Source organism: Adiantum capillus-veneris, chromosome 9 (assembly GCF_014529385.1).
Source record: "Adiantum capillus-veneris isolate H3 chromosome 9, ASM1452938v2, whole genome shotgun sequence".
NCBI classification, from domain to species: domain Eukaryota; kingdom Viridiplantae; phylum Streptophyta; class Polypodiopsida; order Polypodiales; family Pteridaceae; genus Adiantum; species Adiantum capillus-veneris.
The window spans coordinates 26,533,065-26,539,854 of NC_140939.1; the positions used below are offsets into that span (position 1 = coordinate 26,533,065).

At 43.3% G+C, this 6,790-nt stretch overlaps 2 pseudogenes across 1 annotated transcript; one reads left to right on the forward strand and one right to left on the reverse strand.

Annotated features, from left to right (window-relative positions):
- Nucleotides 1-885: 885 nt before the first annotated feature.
- On the forward strand, nucleotides 886-2,799 carry LOC147450258 (uncharacterized; annotated as a pseudogene).
- Nucleotides 2,800-3,265: 466 nt separating this feature from the next.
- LOC147450259 (uncharacterized) lies at nucleotides 3,266-6,330 on the reverse strand (annotated as a pseudogene). The gene is made up of 3 exons (XR_015189260.1): nucleotides 5,932-6,330; nucleotides 3,635-3,971; nucleotides 3,266-3,547 (listed from the first exon to the last, which is right to left on the reverse strand). The product of XR_015189260.1 is annotated as an uncharacterized LOC147450259 (transcript).
- Nucleotides 6,331-6,790: the final 460 nt, after the last annotated feature.

Genomic DNA, 6,790 nt, shown 5'->3' on the forward strand with positions numbered 1-6,790 from the left:
AAAACACCGTTGGATAAAAGCAAAAGTGGGGCACCTCTATAGCTATATAGCCCAAGAGCATTCAAACTTCAACCTCAGCACCAAAACATATACCAAAACCACTCTTAGTAAACCCCAACCAAAAGGCCTATGCTCCCTTAGAAATTTACAAGCACACATCCACCTAAAGCACCACAGCACATAGGAGCAAAACCTTGTTAAAGCACGGATTTAGAGCATACGCCGACCAATGCATATGAAGACAAGGGCCTTCCCTCTCACAATTGAACATCACAAACCCATAACTTCAACATCAATTCCACAATTCATAGATGCATGTCCTCCCAACTTGTCTACACACAATTTGTCACTAGGCTGCCATAGCCATAACCCTGCAGAGATAACTAGTCGTAACCTGAAGAGCACAACTCCAATCAGGGCACTTCTAAGTTTGGAAGAAATCTTGAAAAATGAATTTTGAGAAGTCTTAAGATGATCAAAATTGAATCTACACACCATTACATGCAAAATTGATGCGAACAAAGAGCTGTCCCGGTACGACTACATGTAGAAAAGGCAAGGCGAGGGCAAAATCTACATCAAAAACCATCAAAAAGGCACAACAATCTAAAACAAACTAATTAATGAACTTTGGCTGAAATGTTTTAAGTTTGTACATGAGTTTTAGTTATAAACAAGTCTCACTTCAAAAAACTCACTAACGAGCACATACAATAACCCGACAGGTGGCTCAATGCTAGTGACTTGCCCTGCATGTACATGTGCTTGCTTAAGCAAACTAAAAACCCACAGAAAGAAAGCCCACACACCCTTTTGACATGAGGCGTCATGTCCATATATAAAAATTACAAAAAATGGGGTGTCAAAAATACGTCCAACAGCGCCATGCTCTTCCAAGAAAGTTTGACACAGTTATTGGGAAGAAGCACCGACCATAGCATGCTACATACAAAATTGGATTCCATTGTCATGGAAACCCAGCACAACTCCATACACTCTATGGTATGTCCATCCGCCAAACCTCGGTTATCTCCGCATTTTTGATAGCGTGGCAATGCAAATCTCCTTGCAATGGATGCAACCTTCGGCACTAATAAATACAAGGTAGCATACCTTGTCTCCTGTGTTGTTTGGTTTTCCTCTCTTGCATCGCGTGCTTGTTTTTCATGATGGAAATTTCTTAAGCATGTCCTAATGTTTACTGCAGTTCAATCTCTACACTATCCTTGTGTTTGATAACCATCACAATGGTGTACCCATTGCATGGGTCCTAACATCTTCAGCCACCTTTGAAAGCACTCGAACCTGGTTGACATGCTTGAGGAACTCTATGCTTCATGTCTTGGGAGCCTGGAGCATTTATGGTTGATGATGCAGAGCAAGAGATAGCTGCTCTAAGGTATAGATCTTTATGGTTTATGTCATGAATGACTACGTTGATGCATGCACTTACAAAAGTTAGTGGGTTTTTTGTTAAGCAGAGTTGTATTCCATCAACCTATTCTACTTTTTTTGTGGCATGTCAAACGGTGTTGGCTAAAACATCTTATTAGAAAGGTTAAGGATTGGCCAAAAAGAGCAGAGATGTTTCGGGCTTTGGGGGCAATTATGAATATGCAGGGTACATGTACATCGACGGAGGAGGTCACCAAGGAGGAAGCAAAGATGATGCTCAAGTCCTTCTACAACCAATATAGCCAAGAGAATGAATTCATCATGTACCTTAAGACATATTGGGAGTCCAAGATAGATGAGACAATGCCATCACACATATCTCATGAATCCCTATGCTTATTCCATTGACTCTTAACCTTTTTTTTTACCCCTCCTTGGACAGAAATGTGGGTGCAAACAACACACAATTTTCCTCATGCTGGACAAGATACAAATGGTTCCATCGAGGCATATCATGGGCAATTAAAGTCTAAAATCCTTGGCTCCACAAAAAGGCTCGTGGCTCGGCATGTAGATTGGCTCCTACACAAGCTCACCACTAGTTGTTTGCCCCACTATTGGTTCCTTCAACAATTGAAGGACAATGGATTTAGGTGCAACAATTCCATAGAGATGGTTGTTGAGAAATCCTACCAACGGGCACTTCAGATACCAGATGGGCATGTCACCTTCGTGGATACCTCCGAAGGGGTGGCTTTGGTGGAAAGTATTTCGTCCCCTGGCCAAGGGTACACGGTATTCAACGCCGATTGTGAATGGGCGTGTTGCACTTGTAAGTGGGCTGAACAAGGTAACATATGCAAGCATCAAATTAAGGTCATGGTAATGAGAGGAGACAACCAAGATTCACTTGTGAAGCAATGCATGGACATGTACAAATCATGGAAATTGGGTAGGCAACCAAGAGGGAGAATGGAGGCCTTCTCTAGTGGGGAGTCCCCTCCTACTAGCGTGTGCGCACCCATGGAAGAAGGGGAGCACGAACACTTTGATTCTTCCACAACCCAGGTGAACATTCAACCACTTCGGCAAATCTTTGAGGAATTGTTAGTGACTGTGGGAGGAGACAAAGCACTCATTAAGGAAGCAAGCGATGGACTAAGGCGCACATTGGCCCATGTGAATTTAGCGAAGGCACAACATGACATGGAAGCATTTTCCACTATGGAGGATGGTTTTGGCAATACCTTGAGGAGGGCAAAGCCGTTTATTGAGAAAAGATCTTCTAAAAGACAGGAAGGGAGATCTGTGCATCCCTTTTCGAGGCCGGAAAAACAACGCAAAGTGTCTATGCAAGCTAAATTGGATAAGAAAGCCAAAACGGCAACACCAAATATTTTGTAACATTTCATTGTACCATTATTGCAGTAATGCTTAAGTTGTGATGTTTGAGAGTTTCATTGTGCCCTTCTTGCAGTAATGCTTAAGTTGTACCATTCTTGAGCAATGCGTAAGTTGTGAATTTTGCTCATGAAAACTATGTATGTGTGATGAGAGAGAGAGAGAGAGAGAGAGAGAGAGAGAGAGAGAGAGAGAGACTGAGTAATGCTTGCGGAGTGTCTTTCAAGAGCTATGCATGTGTGATGGAGAGAGAGAGAGAGAGAGAGAGAGAGAGAGAGAGACTTGAGTAATGCATAAGTTGAGACTTTTTTTCATGAAAGCTATGTATGTGTGATGTAGAGAGAGAGAGAGAGAGAGAGAGAGAGTCAAACAATACTCCAAACAACACCATGAATTAACAAAGGAAACAATTGTCTTTTGCCCATGGCAATGGAAGGAATCCCACATAGATTTAATACAAAGAAACATTAAATGGCACATGCATTCAATCTTGTAGATCGTCGGGGAGCCCCACCATCATTCTTTGGCACCTTTCTACGGTGCCTCTTGTCCTTGCTAGGTCCAGCTGCGACATGGTGGCGAATGACATCCTTGCCGCCCTCGACATCAATGGAGTTGTCCACCCCTTCATCTACAAGCTGATTGTTTTCTTCCAAAGGTAGGTTCGTGTCAGCAGCCTCGTGAAGCACATCTTCAGCAATAGGTATCCCACCTTCAGGTCTTTGTGCGTGAGGAGGGGTGACCAAGTCAACTAACACCACCAAACATAATTGTCAAATAAATGTGTAATGCACATCATGCATGCAAGAAGAAGCTTGAATAAGATTTCAAATGTTACCTTCATCGATGGGTTGTTCTTCTCTCTTCCCTTTCTTGCACTCCATGTAACCGGTGATGAAGACATGGGCTAGCTTGGAGTTATGTGGAATGGATGGGTTGAAAGAACATAATGCACGCTTTGCTGAGTCTATGTCCATACTATCCCCGCTTGTAGTATGTTTCTTAGCAAGGCATTGGTCGGGTATTTCCACAACGAGACCATGCTCTCTAGAGAGGTGGCGTACCATACGCTTCCTGCCCACTATGCCTACAATGCCTAGTTGTAGGTCTTGACATGCCACGAGTTTGCAATAGAATATCTTCCGATTCAAGGTGGAATAAACAAGCTCCTTGTACTACACCAATTAAAAATCCGATGAATAAACCTTACACAAACACAAACCTGGACTCATGAATAGACACACAAGGCTACCTAGGCCTACACATGCTAGAAGCTACTGTGGGCATAGACGTAAACATGCATAATCATGTGTACAATACGAACATGCATGTGCATAGGCGTAAACATGTGTAAGCGTACACATGCATAATCATGTGAGCATGCATAAACGTACACGTGCATAAACGTGCATAATCATGTGTACAATATGAACATGCATAAACCTTGGCTCATGAATAGACACATAAGGCTAACTAGGCCTACACATGCTTGAAACTACATGGGTATAGACTTAAACATGCATAAACTTGAGCGTGCATAATCATGTGTATAGTACGAACAAGCATTGTGCATAGGCGTAAACATGTGTAGGCATACACATGCAAAAACAGACATGCATAATCATGTGAGCATGCATAGACGTGCATAAACGTGCATAATCATGTGTATAATATGGACATGCATAAGCCTTGGCTCATGAATAGACACACAAGGCTAGCTAGGCCTACACATGCTTGAACCTACATGGGCATAGACTTAAACATGCATAAACTTGAACGTGCATAATCATGTGTACAGTACGAACAAGCATTGTGCATAGGCCTAAACATGTGTAGGCATACACATGCAGAAACATACATGCATAATCATGTGAGCATGCATAAGTATAGACGTGCATAAACGTGCATAATCATGTGTACAATATGGACATGCATAAACCTTGGCTCATGAATAGACACACAAGTCTAGCTAGGCATACACATGCTTGAACCTACATGGGCGTAGACTTAAACATGCATAAACTTAAACATGTATAATCATGTGTACAATACGAACATGCATGTGCATAGGTGTAAACATGTGTAAGCATCCATATGCAGAAACAGACATGCATAATCATGTGAACATGCATAAACATAGACATGCATAAACATGTGTACAGTATGAACATGCATGTGGATAGGCGTAATCATGTCTAAGCATACACATGCATAAACATAGACGTGAATATTCATGTGAACATGCATAATTAATGAGCATGCATATTTGAGCAAACCTACACATGCATACACGTGCACAAACATCATCGTGCATCGACACTCACACACATTATGAGCATGCATATTTGAACAAACCTAAAATGTATGTTCTTGCATAATGCATGCACGATGATCATGCATAGTTAAGTATGTTTATGCTTGTGTATATTAGACCTAAAAATGCGGAAACATACACGTGCATAGATATACAATGTGCATAGACGCATGCATACACAATGAGCATGCATAAACGCGTCACTTACACATGCTTGTGCAAGGTTGATGCGTATTTATGCACACAGTATGTGCAAAGTTTATGCGTATGTATGATTATGCATATAGGTGTTTAAGCATGAATACACGTGTACATTTGTGCATTGTTGCACATGCAAAACCTCTAACCGTTTTGGGTCTCATAAGCTATTGCATTTTGAAGACTTTATGAGATGAAGTTAGTTAGTCCACATCATAAGACAATTCCACCATTGGAAAATGTTAACAGAATAATACAAGTCATCTACACAATAATACAATTCATCTCAAGCCACTTTGGCCTTTGAAGACGTTAACAGATCATTTCATTTCATCTCTCTCTCTCTCTCTCTCTCTCTCTCTCTCTCTCACACACACACACACACACACACAAAACATGTGTTGTACACGCCCAATTTGCCACTTAACTTTATCACAAAGCAATAAGCCAAAGCCATTTGGCAGGCCTGTTGAAGTCTTAAGTTAACATTTCATTTCATCCCTCTCTCTCTCTCTCTCTCTCTCTCTCTCTCTCTCTCTCTCACACACACACACACACACACACACATTCCCACATCCACAATAATCCACACCATTTCATCTCTCAATAATCTGTTATATTACCTCATTGGTCTCCCTTTGAACGTAGAACTTGCCCAGCCTACGAGCTCTAGCAATAGCATCACTTGCATCGATCTTCGACATAGCCACTCTCCTCATGTTGCATGAGCCGGGCGTCCCAACCGGCCGTGAAGCCGGTGTTCGGTCCGTGCGTCGATGGAGTCATGCACAATTGCAAGCACGAGGAACTTGGTGTCGCACGGCTAGAGTTCTCAGGCTTCACATAGGCTGCCATGACACCGTCGATGAGAGCTTTGAGAGAGGGTCTTTGAGAGAGAGAGAGAGAGAGAGAGAGAGAGAGAGTCTCGATGGGCTACAGGGAACAGCAAGACCAACTCTCGCTCTGAGAATTCTTGAAGCGGACGACGACGTTCTCTGGCTGAACGCGAGAGAGAGAGAGAGAGAGAGAGAGAGAGAGAGAGAGAGAGAGAGGGGGGGGGGGGGGGGGGGGGGGGGGGGGGGGGGGACGCCTGACCACAAAGGCTTGAATGCCTTTTGCAGGAATAAACGGCAGGGGGGCAGGGGTCGTCAACGCACGGCTTTTTTTCAGCTTGCCAACCTGGATCCACGTTGGTTGGGACGTGGCTGTCACCTGGACTGAGAGTCCAATTTCTAGGAAAAGCCCATCATCTCACCTCTCCCAGCTCGTCGGTTGCCTATCATCTTGACATCTCCACCTCTTGGCGGCTCTTCCCACCATCAAACACTTACATTGCCAACCCCGGCCTTGCCTACAATGGTCCGCACATATCAAACCATCCCCCAAGAGTACAGCTTGGCCCCCTACATCCTCATTGATGGCAACCCCTCCCCGTAAGCTATCTTGCTCTGTTTCATCACCTCCGGCTCCAATATACTCACC